This window comes from Triticum aestivum, chromosome 5D (genome assembly GCF_018294505.1).
Source record: "Triticum aestivum cultivar Chinese Spring chromosome 5D, IWGSC CS RefSeq v2.1, whole genome shotgun sequence".
Classification (NCBI taxonomy): Eukaryota; Viridiplantae; Streptophyta; class Magnoliopsida; order Poales; family Poaceae; genus Triticum; species Triticum aestivum.
In genome coordinates, this window is record NC_057808.1 from 71,300,168 (window position 1) to 71,310,876 (window position 10,709).

The following is a 10,709-nucleotide window of genomic DNA, read 5'->3' on the forward strand; positions in this document are numbered from 1 at the left end:
CGAGGAGCGCGTTCTGAAAGGGGTAAAAAAATACGTGTTGCTGGGGTATAGAGGGAGGGGTGGAAACCGTGGTAAACTCGTCTCCGTGTTTGAGGGGGGGGGTAAGTAGTATATATAGGGCATTATCCATTATTAGGCAACGGTTGTAATGGTAGTAAGAATGACAATCATCTTTGCAGTGGACCTGGGAGTGGCAAGCATAAGGGACGAAGGCGGGGGTAACATGTTGGATGCGATCATACCAGCACTAAAGCACCGGATCCCATCAGAACTCCGAAGTTAAGCGTGCTTGGGCGAGGGTAGTACTAAGATGTGTGACCTCCTGGGAAGTCCTCGTGTTGCATTCCCTTTTTAATTATTTTTGGCGCCTCATGACAAACATATCACATGTGCGCGGTATATATTAACCCCGTTATATTATTTTTGACATTTGCGATATGTTTTAGCTCGCTGCTCATTGGTCACGCGTCTAGAGGCGGCTTTGTGGCGCGAGGAGCGCGTTCTGAAAGGGGTAAAAAAATACGTGTTGCTGCGGTATAGAGGGAGGGGTGGAAACCGTGGTAAACTCGTCTCCGTGTTTGAGGGGGGGAGTAAGTAGTATATATAGGGAATTTTCCATTATTAGGCAACGGTTGTAATGGTAGTAAGAATGACAATCATCTTTGTAGTGGACCTGGGAGTGGCAAGCATAAGGGACGAAGGCGGGGGTAACATGTTGGATGCGATCATACCAGCACTAAAGCACCGGATCCCATCAGAACTCCGAAGTTAAGCGTGCTTGGGCGAGAATAGTACTAGGATGGGTGACCTCCTGGGAAGTCCTCGTGTTGCATTCCCTTTTTAATTATTTTTTGCGCCTCATGACAAACATATCACATGTGCGCGATATATATTAACCCCGTTATATTATTTTTGACATTTGCGATATGTTTTAGCTCGCTGCTCATTGGTCACGCGTCTAGAGGCGGCTTTGTGGCGCGAGGAGCGCGTTCTGGAAGGGGTAAAAAAATACGTGTTGCTGCGGTATAGAGGGAGGGGTGGAAACCGTGGTAAACTCGTCTCCGTGTTTGAGGGGGGGGAGTAAGTAGTATATATAGGGCATTATCCATTATTAGGCAACGGTTGTAATGGTAGTAAGAATGACAATCATCTTTGCAGTGGATCTGGGAGTGGCAAGCATAAGGGACGAAGGCGGGGGTAACATGTTGGATGCGATCATACCAGCACTAAAGCACCGGATCCCATCAGAACTCCGAAGTTAAGCGTGCTTGGGCGAGAGTAGTACTTGGATGGGTGACCTCCTGGGAAGTCCTCGTGTTGCATTCCCTTTTTAATTATTTTTTGCGCCTCATGACAAACATATCACATGTGCGCAATATATATTAACCCCGTTATATTATTTTTGACATTTGCGATATGTTTTAGCTCGCTGCTCATTGGTCACGCGTCTAGAGGCGGCTTTGTGGCGCGAGGAGCGCGTTCTGAAAGGGGTAAAAAAATACATGTTGCTGCGGTATAGAGGGAGGGGTGGAAACCGTGGTAAACTCGTCTGCGTGTTTGAGGGGGGGAGTAAGTAGTATATATAGGGCATTATCCATTATTAGGCAACGGTTGTAATGGTAGTAAGAATGACAATCATCTTTGCAGTGGACCTGGGAGTGGCAAGCATAAGGGACGAAGGCGGGGGTAACATGTTGGATGCAATCATACAAGCACTAAAGCACCGGATCCCATCAGAACTACGAAGTTAAGCGTGCTTGGGCGAGAGTAGTACTTGGATGGGTGACCTCTTGGGAAGTCCTCGTGTTGCATTCCCTTTTTAATTATTTTTTGCGCCTCATGACAAACATATCACATGTGCGCAATATATATTAACCCCGTTATATTATTTTTGACATTTGCGATATGTTTTAGCTCGCTGCTCATTGGTCACGCGTCTAGAGGCGGCTTTGTGGCGCGAGGAGCGCGTTCTGAAAGGGGTAAAAAAATACGTGTTGCTGCGGTATAGAGGGAGGGGTGGAAACCGTGGTAAACTCGTCTCCGTGTTTGAGGGGGGGGAGTAAGTAGTATATATAGGGCATTATCCATTATTAGGCAACGGTTGTAATGGTAGTAAGAATGACAATCATCTTTGCAGTGGACCTGGGAGTGGCAAGCATAAGGGACGAAGGCGGGGGTAACATGTTGGATGCGATCATACCAGCACTAAAGCACCGGATCCCATCAGAACTCCGAAGTTAAGCGTGCCTCATGACAAACATATCACATGTGCGCGATATATATTAACCCCGTTATATTATTTTTGACATTTGCGATATGTTTTAGCTCGCTGTTCATTGGTCACGCGTCTAGAGGAGGCTGTGTGGCGCGAGGAGCGCGTTCTGAAAGGGGTAAAAAAATACGTGTTGCTGCGGTATAGAGGGAGGGGTGGAAACCGTGGTAAACTCATCTCCGTGTTTGAGGGGGGGGAGTAAGTAGTATATATAGGGCATTATCCATTATTAGGCAACGGTTGTAATGGTAGTAAGAATGACAATCATCTTTGCAGTGGACCTGGGAGTGGCAAGCATAAGGGACGAAGGCGGGGGTAACATGTTGGATGCGATCATACCAGCACTAAAGCACCGGATCCCATCAGAACTCCGAAGTTAAGCGTGCTTGGGCGAGAATAGTACTAGGATGGGTGACCTCCTGGGAAGTCCTCGTGTTGCATTCCCTTTTTAATTATTTTTTGCGCCTCAAGACAAACATATCACATGTGCGCGATATATATTAACCCCGTTATATTATTTTTGACATTTGCGATATGTTTTAGCTCGCTGCTCATTGGTCACGCGTCTAGAGGCGGCTTTGTGGCGCGAGGAGCGCGTTCTGAAAGGGGTAAAAAAATACGTGTTGCTGCGGTATAGAGGGAGGGGTGGAAACCGTGGTAAACTCGTCTCCGTGTTTGAGGGGGGGAGTAAGTAGTATATATAGGGCATTATCCATTATTAGGCAACGGTTGTAATGGTAGTAAGAATGACAATCATCTTTGCAGTGGACCTGGGAGTGGCAAGCATAAGGGACGAAGGCGGGGGTAACATGTTGGATGCGATCATACCAGCACTAAAGCACCGGATCCCATCAGAACTCCGAAGTTAAGCGTGCTTGGGCGAGGGTAGTACTAGGATGTGTGACCTCCTGGGAAGTCCTCGTGTTGCATTCCCTTTTTAATTATTTTTGGCGCCTCATGACAAACATATCACATGTGCGCGGTATATATTAACCCCGTTATATTATTTTTGACATTTGCGATATGTTTTAGCTCGCTGCTCATTGGTCACGCGTCTAGAGGCGGCTTTGTGGCGCGAGGAGCGCGTTCTGAAAGGGGTAAAAAATACGTGTTGCTGCGGTATAGAGGGAGGGGTGGAAACCGTGGTAAACTCGTCTCCGTGTTTGAGGGGGGGAGTAAGTAGTATATATAGGGCATTATCCATTATTAGGCAACGGTTGTAATGGTAGTAAGAATGACAATCATCTTTGCAGTGGACCTGGGAGTGGCAAGCATAAGGGACGAAGGCGGGGGTAACATGTTGGATGCGATCATACCAGCACTAAAGCACCGGATCCCATCAGAACTCCGAAGTTAAGCGTGCTTGGGCGAGAATAGTACTAGGATGGGTGACCTCCTGGGAAGTCCTCGTGTTGCATTCCCTTTTTAATTATTTTTTGCGCCTCATGACAAACATATCACATGTGCGCGATATATATTAACCCCGTTATATTATTTTTGACATTTGCGATATGTTTTAGCTCGCTGCTCATTGGTCACGCGTCTAGAGGCGGCTTTGTGGCGCGAGGAGCGCGTTCTGAAAGGGGTAATAAAATACGTGTTGCTGCGGTATAGAGGGAGGGGTGGAAACCGTGGTAAACTCGTCTCCGTGTTTGAGGGGGGAGTAAGTAGTATATATAGGGCATTATCCATTATTAGGCAACGGTTGTAATGGTAGTAAGAATGACAATCATCTTTGCAGTGGACCTGGGAGTGGCAAGCATAAGGGACGAAGGCGGGGGTAACATGTTGGATGCGATCATACCAGCACTAAAGCACCGGATCCCATCAGAACTCCGAAGTTAAGCGTGCTTGGGCGAGGGTAGTACTAGGATGTGTGACCTCCTGGGAAGTCCTCGTGTTGCATTCCCTTTTTAATTATTTTTGGCGCCTCATGACAAACATATCACATGTGCGCGGTATATATTAACCCCATTATATTATTTTTGACATTTGCGATATGTTTTAGCTCGCTGCTCATTGGTCACGCGTCTAGAGGCGGCTTTGTGGCGCGAGGAGCGCGTTCTGAAAGGGGTAAAAAAATACGTGTTGCTGCGGTATAGAGGGAGGGGTGGAAACCGTGGTAAACTCGTCTCCGTGTTTGAGGGGGGGAGTAAGTAGTATATATAGGGCATTATCCATTATTAGGCAACGGTTGTAATGGTAGTAAGAATGACAATCATCTTTGCAGTGGACCTGGGAGTGGCAAGCATAAGGGACGAAGGCGGGGGTAACATGTTGGATGCGATCATACCAGCACTAAAGCATCGGATCCCATCGGAACACCGAAGTTAAGCATGCTTGGGCGAGAGTAGTACTAGGATGGGTGACCTCCTGGGAAGTCCTTGTGTTGCATTCCCTTTTTAATTATTTTTTGCGCCTCATGACAAACATATCACATGGGCGCGATATATATTAACCCCGTTATATTATTTTTGACATTTGCGATATGTTTTAGCTCGCTGCTCATTGGTCACGTGTCTAGAGGCGGCTTTGTGGCGCGAGGAGCGCGTTCTGAAAGGGGTAAAAAAATACGTGTTGCTGCGGTATAGAGGGAGGGGTGGAAACCGTGGTAAACTCGTCTCCGTGTTTGAGGGGGGGTAAGTAGTATATATAGGGCATTATCCATTATTAGGCAACGGTTGTAATGGTAGTAAGAATGACAATCATCTTTGAAGTGGACCTGAGAGTGGCAAGCATAAGGGACGAAGGCGGGGGTAACATGTTGGATGCGATCATAGCAGCACAAAAGCACCGGATCCCATCAGAACTCCGAAGTTAAGCGTGCTTGGCCGAGAGTAGTACTAGGATGGGTGACCTCCTGGGAAGTCCTCGTGTTGCATTCCCTTTTTAATTATTTTTTGCGCCTCATGACAAACATATCACATGTGCGCGATATATATTAACCCCGTTATATTATTTTTGACATTTGCGATATGTTTTAGCTCGCTGCTCATTGGTCACGCGTCTAGAGGCGGCTGTGTGGCGCGAGGAGCGCGTTCTGAAAGGGGTAAAAAAATACATGTGTTTGCGCGATATATATTAACCCCGTTATATTATTTTTGACATTTGCGATATGTTTTAGCTCGCTGCTCATTGGTCACGCGTCTAGAGGCGGCTGTGTGGCGCGAGGAGCGCGTTCTGAAAGGGGTAAAAAAATACATGTTGTTGCGGTATAAAGGGAGGGGTGGAAACCGTGGTAAACTTGTCTCCGTGTTTGAGGGGGGGGGGTAAGTAGTATATATAGGGCATTATCCATTATTAGGCAACGGTTGTAATGGTAGTAAGAATGACAATCATCTTTGTAGTGGACCTGGGAGTGGCAAGCATAAGGGACGAAGGCGGGGGTAACATGTTGGATGCGATCATACCAGCACTAAAGCACCGGATCCCATCAGAACTCCGAAGTTAAGCGTGCTTGGGCGAGAATAGTACTAGGATGGGTGACCTCCTGGGAAGTCCTCGTGTTGCATTCCCTTTTTAATTATTTTTTGCGCCTCATGACAAACATATCACATGTGCGCGATATATATTAACCCCGTTATATTATTTTTGACATTTGCGATATGTTTCAGCTCGCTGCTCATTGGTCACGCGTCTAGAGGCGGCTTTGTGGCGCGAGGAGCGCGTTCTGAAAGCGGTAAAAAAATACGTGTTGCTGCGGTATAGAGGGACGGGTGGAAACCGTGGTAAACTCGTCTCCGTGTTTGAGGGGGGAGTAAGTAGTATATATAGGGCATTATCCATTATTAGGCAACGGTTGTAATGGTAGTAAGAATGACAATCATCTTTGCAGTGGACCTGGGAGTGGCAAGCATAAGGGACGAAGGCAGGGGTAACATGTTGGATGCGATCATACCAGCACTAAAGCACCGGATCCCATCAGAACTCCGAAGTTAAGCGTGCTTGGGCGAGGGTAGTACTAGGATGTGTGACCTCCTGGGAAGTCCTCGTGTTGCATTCCCTTTTTAATTATTTTTGGCGCCTCATGACAAACATATCACATGTGCGCGGTATATATTAACCCCGTTATATTATTTTTGACATTTGCGATATGTTTTAGCTCGCTGCTCATTGGTCACGCGTCTAGAGGCGGCTTTGTGGCGCGAGGAGCGCGTTCTGAAAGGGGTAAAAAAATACGTGTTGCTGCGGTATAGAGGGAGGGGTGGAAACCGTGGTAAACTCGTCTCCGTGTTTGAGGGGGGGAGTAAGTAGTATATATAGGGCATTATCCATTATTAGGCAACGGTTGTAATGGTAGTAAGAATGACAATCATCTTTGCAGTGGACCTGGGAGTGGCAAGCATAAGGGACGAAGGCGGGGGTAACATGTTGGATGCGATCATACCAGCACTAAAGCATCGGATCCCATCAGAACACCGAAGTTAAGCGTGCTTGGGCGAGAGTAGTACTAGGATGGGTGACCTCCTGGGAAGTCCTCGTGTTGCATTCCCTTTTTAATTATTTTTTGCGCCTCATGACAAACATATCACATGTGCGCGATATATATTAACCCCGTTATATTATTTTTGACATTGGCGATATGTTTTAGCTCGCTGCTCATTGGTCACGCGTCTAGAGGCGGCTTTGTGGCGCGAGGAGCGCGTTCTGAAAGGGGTAAAAAAATACGTGTTGCTGCGGTATAGAGGGAGGGGTGGAAACCGTGGTAAACTCGTCTGCGTGTTTGAGGGGGGGAGTAAGTAGTATATATAGGGCATTATCCATTATTAGGCAACGGTTGTAATGGTAGTAAGAATGACAATCATCTTTGCAGTGGACCTGGGAGTGGCAAGCATAAGGGACGAAGGCGGGGGTAACATGTTGGATGCAATCATACAAGCACTAAAGCACCGGATCCCATCAGAACTACGAAGTTAAGCGTGCTTGGGCGAGAGTAGTACTTGGATGGGTGACCTCTTGGGAAGTCCTCGTGTTGCATTCCCTTTTTAATTATTTTTTGCGCCTCATTACAAACATATCACATGTGCGCAATATATATTAACCCCGTTATATTATTTTTGAGATTTGCGATATGTTTTAGCTCGCTGCTCATTGGTCACGCGTCTAGAGGCGGCTTTGTGGCGCGAGGAGCGCGTTCTGAAAGGGGTAAAAAAATACGTGTTGCTGCGGTATAGAGGGAGGGGTGGAAACCGTGGTAAACTCGTCTCCGTGTTTGAGGGGGGGGTAAGTAGTATATATAGGGCATTATCCATTATTAGGCAACGGTTGTAATGGTAGTAAGAATGACAATCATCTTTGCAGTGGACCTGGGAGTGGCAAGCATAAGGGACGAAGGCGGGGGTAACATGTTGGATGTGATCATACCAGCACTAAAGCACCGGATCCCATCAGAACTCCGAAGTTAAGCGTGCTTGGGCGAGAATAGTACTAGGATGGGTGACCTCCTGGGAAGTCCTCGTGTTGCATTCCCTTTTTAATTATTTTTTGCGCCTCATGACAAACATATCACATGTGCGCGCTATATATTAACCCCGTTATATTATTTTTGACATTTGCGATATGTTTTAGCTCGCTGCTCATTGGTCACGCGTCTAGAGGCGGCTTTTTGGCGCGAGGAGCGCGTTCTGAAAGGGGTAAAAAAATACGTGTTGCTGCGGTATAGCGGGAGGGGTGGAAACCGTGGTAAACTCGTCTCCGTGTTTGAGGGGGGGAGTAAGTAGTATATATAGGGCATTATCCATTATTAGGCAACGGTTGTAATGGTAGTAAGAATGACAATCATCTTTGCAGTGGACCTGGGAGTGGCAAGCATAAGGGACGAAGGCGGGGGTAACATGTTGGATGCGATCATACCAGCACTAAAGCACCGGATCCCATCAGAACTCCGAAGTTAAGCGTGCTTGGGCGAGGGTAGTACTAGGATGTGTGACCTCCTGGGAAGTCCTCGTGTTGCATTCCCTTTTTAATTATTTTTGGCGCCTCATGACAAACATATCACATGTGCGCGGTATATATTAACCCCGTTATATTATTTTTGACATTTGCGATATGTTTTAGCTCGCTGCTCATTGGTCACGCGTCTAGAGGCGGCTTTGTGGCGCGAGGAGCGCGTTCTGAAAGGGGTAAAAAAATACGTGTTGCTGCGGTATAGAGGGAGGGGTGGAAACCGTGGTAAACTCGTCTCCGTGTTTGAGGGGGGAGTAAGTAGTATATATAGGGCATTATCCATTATTAGGCAACGGTTGTAATGGTAGTAAGAATGACAATCATCTTTGCAGTGGACCTGGGAGTGGCAAGCATAAGGGACGAAGGCGGGGGTAACATGTTGGATGCGATCATACCAGCACTAAAGCACCGGATCCCATCAGAACTCCGAAGTTAAGCGTGCTTGGGCGAGGGTAGTACTAGGATGTGTGACCTCCTGGGAAGTCCTCGTGTTGCATTCCCTTTTTAATTATTTTTGGCGCCTCATGACAAACATATCACATGTGCGCGGTATATATTAACCCCGTTATATTATTTTTGACATTTGCGATATGTTTTAGCTCGCTGCTCATTGGTCACGCGTCTAGAGGCGGCTTTGTGGCGCGAGGAGCGTGTTCTGAAAGGGGTAAAAAAATACGTGTTGCTGCGGTATAGAGGGAGGGGTGGAAACCGTGGTAAACTCGTCTCCGTGTTTGAGGGGGGGAGTAAGTAGTATATATAGGGCATTATCCATTATTAGGCAACGGTTGTAATGGTAGTAAGAATGACAATCATCTTTGCAGTGGACCTGGGAGTGGCAAGCATAAGGGACGAAGGCGGGGGTAAACACCGAAGTTAAGCGTGCTTGGGCGAGAGTAGTACTAGGATGGGTGACCTCCTGGGAAGTCCTCGTGTTGCATTCCCTTTTTAATTATTTTTTGCGCCTCATGACAAACATATCACATGTGCGCGATATATATTAACCCCGTTATATTATTTTTGACATTTGCGATATGTTTTAGCTCGCTGCTCATTGGTCACGCGTCTAGAGGCGGCTTTGTGGCGCGAGGAGCGCGTTCTGAAAGGGGTAAAAAAATACGTGTTGCTGCGGTATAGAGGGAGGGGTGGAAACCGTGGTAAACTCGTCTCCGTGTTTGAGGGGGGGAGTAAGTAGTATATATAGGGCATTATCCATTATTAGTCAACGGTTGTAATGGTAGTAAGAATGATAACCATCATTGCAGTGGACCTGGGAGTGGCAAGCATAAGGGACGAAGGCGGGGGTAACATGTTGGATGCGATCATACCAGCACTAAAGCACCGGATCCCATCAGAACTCCGAAGTTAAGCGTGCTTGGGCGAGAGTAGTACTTGGATGGGTGACCTCCTGGGAAGTCCTCGTGTTGCATTCCCTTTTTAATTATTTTTCGCGCCTCATGACAAACATATCACATGTGCGCAATATATATTAACCCCGTTATATTATTTTTGACATTTGCGATATGTTTTAGCTCGCTGCTCATTGGTCACGCGTCTAGAGGCGGCTTTGTGGCGCGAGGAGCGCGTTCTGAAAGGGGTAAAAAAATACGTGTTGCTGGGGTATAGAGGGAGGGGTGGAAACCGTGGTAAACTCGTCTCCGTGTTTGAGGGGGGGGGTAAGTAGTATATATAGGGCATTATCCATTATTAGGCAACGGTTGTAATGGTAGTAAGAATGACAATCATCTTTGCAGTGGACCTGGGAGTGGCAAGCATAAGGGACGAAGGCGGGGTAACATGTTGGATGCGATCATACCAGCACTAAAGCACCGGATCCCATCAGAACTCCGAAGTTAAGCGTGCTTGGGCGAGGGTAGTACTAGGATGGGTGACCTCCTGGGAAGTCCTCGTGTTGCATTCCCTTTTTAATTATTTTTTGCGCCTCATGACAAACATATCACATGTGCGCGATATATATTAACCCCGTTATATTATTTTTGACATTTGCGATATGTTTTAGCTCGCTGCTCATTGGTCACGCGTCTAGAGGCGGCTTTGTGGCGCGAGGAGCGCGTTCTGAAAGGGGTAAAAAAATACGTGTTGCTGCGGTATAGAGGGAGGGGTGGAAACCGTGGTAAACTCGTCTCCGTGTTTGAGGGGGGGAGTAAGTAGTATATATAGGGCATTATCCATTATTAGGCAACGGTTGTAATGGTAGTAAGAATGACAATCATCTTTGCAGTGGACCTGGGAGTGGCAAGCATAAGGGACGAAGGCGGGGGTAACATGTTGGATGCGATCATACCAGCACTAAAGCATCGGATCCCATCAGAACACCGAAGTTAAGCGTGCTTGGGCGAGAGTAGTACTAGGATGGGTGACCTCCTGGGAAGTCCTCGTGTTGCATTCCCTTTTTAATTATTTTTTGCGCCTCATGACAAACATATCACATGTGCGCGATATATATTAACCCCGTTATATTATTTTTGACATT

General features: G+C 47.0%; 20 non-coding genes across 20 annotated transcripts; all 20 read left to right on the plus strand.

The window, feature by feature from the left end:
• The first annotated feature begins 228 nt into the window (after nucleotides 1–228).
• LOC123126582 (5S ribosomal RNA) lies at nucleotides 229–347 on the plus strand. Its single transcript, XR_006461817.1, has one exon. It is a non-coding gene; the product is annotated as a 5S ribosomal RNA (ribosomal RNA).
• A 370-nt stretch (nucleotides 348–717) lies between these two features.
• Nucleotides 718–836, plus strand: LOC123126760 (5S ribosomal RNA). Its single transcript, XR_006461985.1, has one exon. It is a non-coding gene; the product is annotated as a 5S ribosomal RNA (ribosomal RNA).
• A 371-nt stretch (nucleotides 837–1,207) lies between these two features.
• LOC123126633 (5S ribosomal RNA) lies at nucleotides 1,208–1,326 on the plus strand. Its single transcript, XR_006461865.1, has one exon. It is a non-coding gene; the product is annotated as a 5S ribosomal RNA (ribosomal RNA).
• A 370-nt stretch (nucleotides 1,327–1,696) lies between these two features.
• Nucleotides 1,697–1,815, plus strand: LOC123126708 (5S ribosomal RNA). Its single transcript, XR_006461933.1, has one exon. It is a non-coding gene; the product is annotated as a 5S ribosomal RNA (ribosomal RNA).
• Nucleotides 1,816–2,597: 782 nt separating this feature from the next.
• LOC123126765 (5S ribosomal RNA) lies at nucleotides 2,598–2,716 on the plus strand. Its single transcript, XR_006461987.1, has one exon. It is a non-coding gene; the product is annotated as a 5S ribosomal RNA (ribosomal RNA).
• Nucleotides 2,717–3,086: 370 nt separating this feature from the next.
• Nucleotides 3,087–3,205, plus strand: LOC123126546 (5S ribosomal RNA). The gene has a single exon (XR_006461783.1). It is a non-coding gene; the product is annotated as a 5S ribosomal RNA (ribosomal RNA).
• Nucleotides 3,206–3,574: 369 nt separating this feature from the next.
• Nucleotides 3,575–3,693, plus strand: LOC123126766 (5S ribosomal RNA). The gene has a single exon (XR_006461988.1). It is a non-coding gene; the product is annotated as a 5S ribosomal RNA (ribosomal RNA).
• Nucleotides 3,694–4,062: 369 nt separating this feature from the next.
• Nucleotides 4,063–4,181, plus strand: LOC123126547 (5S ribosomal RNA). Its single transcript, XR_006461784.1, has one exon. It is a non-coding gene; the product is annotated as a 5S ribosomal RNA (ribosomal RNA).
• A 370-nt stretch (nucleotides 4,182–4,551) lies between these two features.
• On the plus strand, nucleotides 4,552–4,670 carry LOC123126731 (5S ribosomal RNA). The gene has a single exon (XR_006461956.1). It is a non-coding gene; the product is annotated as a 5S ribosomal RNA (ribosomal RNA).
• A 368-nt stretch (nucleotides 4,671–5,038) lies between these two features.
• On the plus strand, nucleotides 5,039–5,157 carry LOC123126680 (5S ribosomal RNA). Its single transcript, XR_006461908.1, has one exon. It is a non-coding gene; the product is annotated as a 5S ribosomal RNA (ribosomal RNA).
• Nucleotides 5,158–5,668: 511 nt separating this feature from the next.
• Nucleotides 5,669–5,787, plus strand: LOC123126767 (5S ribosomal RNA). The gene has a single exon (XR_006461989.1). It is a non-coding gene; the product is annotated as a 5S ribosomal RNA (ribosomal RNA).
• A 369-nt stretch (nucleotides 5,788–6,156) lies between these two features.
• On the plus strand, nucleotides 6,157–6,275 carry LOC123126548 (5S ribosomal RNA). The gene has a single exon (XR_006461785.1). It is a non-coding gene; the product is annotated as a 5S ribosomal RNA (ribosomal RNA).
• Nucleotides 6,276–6,645: 370 nt separating this feature from the next.
• Nucleotides 6,646–6,764, plus strand: LOC123126637 (5S ribosomal RNA). Its single transcript, XR_006461869.1, has one exon. It is a non-coding gene; the product is annotated as a 5S ribosomal RNA (ribosomal RNA).
• A 370-nt stretch (nucleotides 6,765–7,134) lies between these two features.
• On the plus strand, nucleotides 7,135–7,253 carry LOC123126709 (5S ribosomal RNA). Its single transcript, XR_006461934.1, has one exon. It is a non-coding gene; the product is annotated as a 5S ribosomal RNA (ribosomal RNA).
• A 369-nt stretch (nucleotides 7,254–7,622) lies between these two features.
• Nucleotides 7,623–7,741, plus strand: LOC123126402 (5S ribosomal RNA). Its single transcript, XR_006461657.1, has one exon. It is a non-coding gene; the product is annotated as a 5S ribosomal RNA (ribosomal RNA).
• A 370-nt stretch (nucleotides 7,742–8,111) lies between these two features.
• Nucleotides 8,112–8,230, plus strand: LOC123126549 (5S ribosomal RNA). Its single transcript, XR_006461786.1, has one exon. It is a non-coding gene; the product is annotated as a 5S ribosomal RNA (ribosomal RNA).
• A 369-nt stretch (nucleotides 8,231–8,599) lies between these two features.
• Nucleotides 8,600–8,718, plus strand: LOC123126551 (5S ribosomal RNA). Its single transcript, XR_006461788.1, has one exon. It is a non-coding gene; the product is annotated as a 5S ribosomal RNA (ribosomal RNA).
• Nucleotides 8,719–9,529: 811 nt separating this feature from the next.
• LOC123126644 (5S ribosomal RNA) lies at nucleotides 9,530–9,648 on the plus strand. The gene has a single exon (XR_006461876.1). It is a non-coding gene; the product is annotated as a 5S ribosomal RNA (ribosomal RNA).
• Nucleotides 9,649–10,017: 369 nt separating this feature from the next.
• On the plus strand, nucleotides 10,018–10,136 carry LOC123126348 (5S ribosomal RNA). Its single transcript, XR_006461638.1, has one exon. It is a non-coding gene; the product is annotated as a 5S ribosomal RNA (ribosomal RNA).
• Nucleotides 10,137–10,506: 370 nt separating this feature from the next.
• On the plus strand, nucleotides 10,507–10,625 carry LOC123126638 (5S ribosomal RNA). The gene has a single exon (XR_006461870.1). It is a non-coding gene; the product is annotated as a 5S ribosomal RNA (ribosomal RNA).
• Nucleotides 10,626–10,709: the final 84 nt, after the last annotated feature.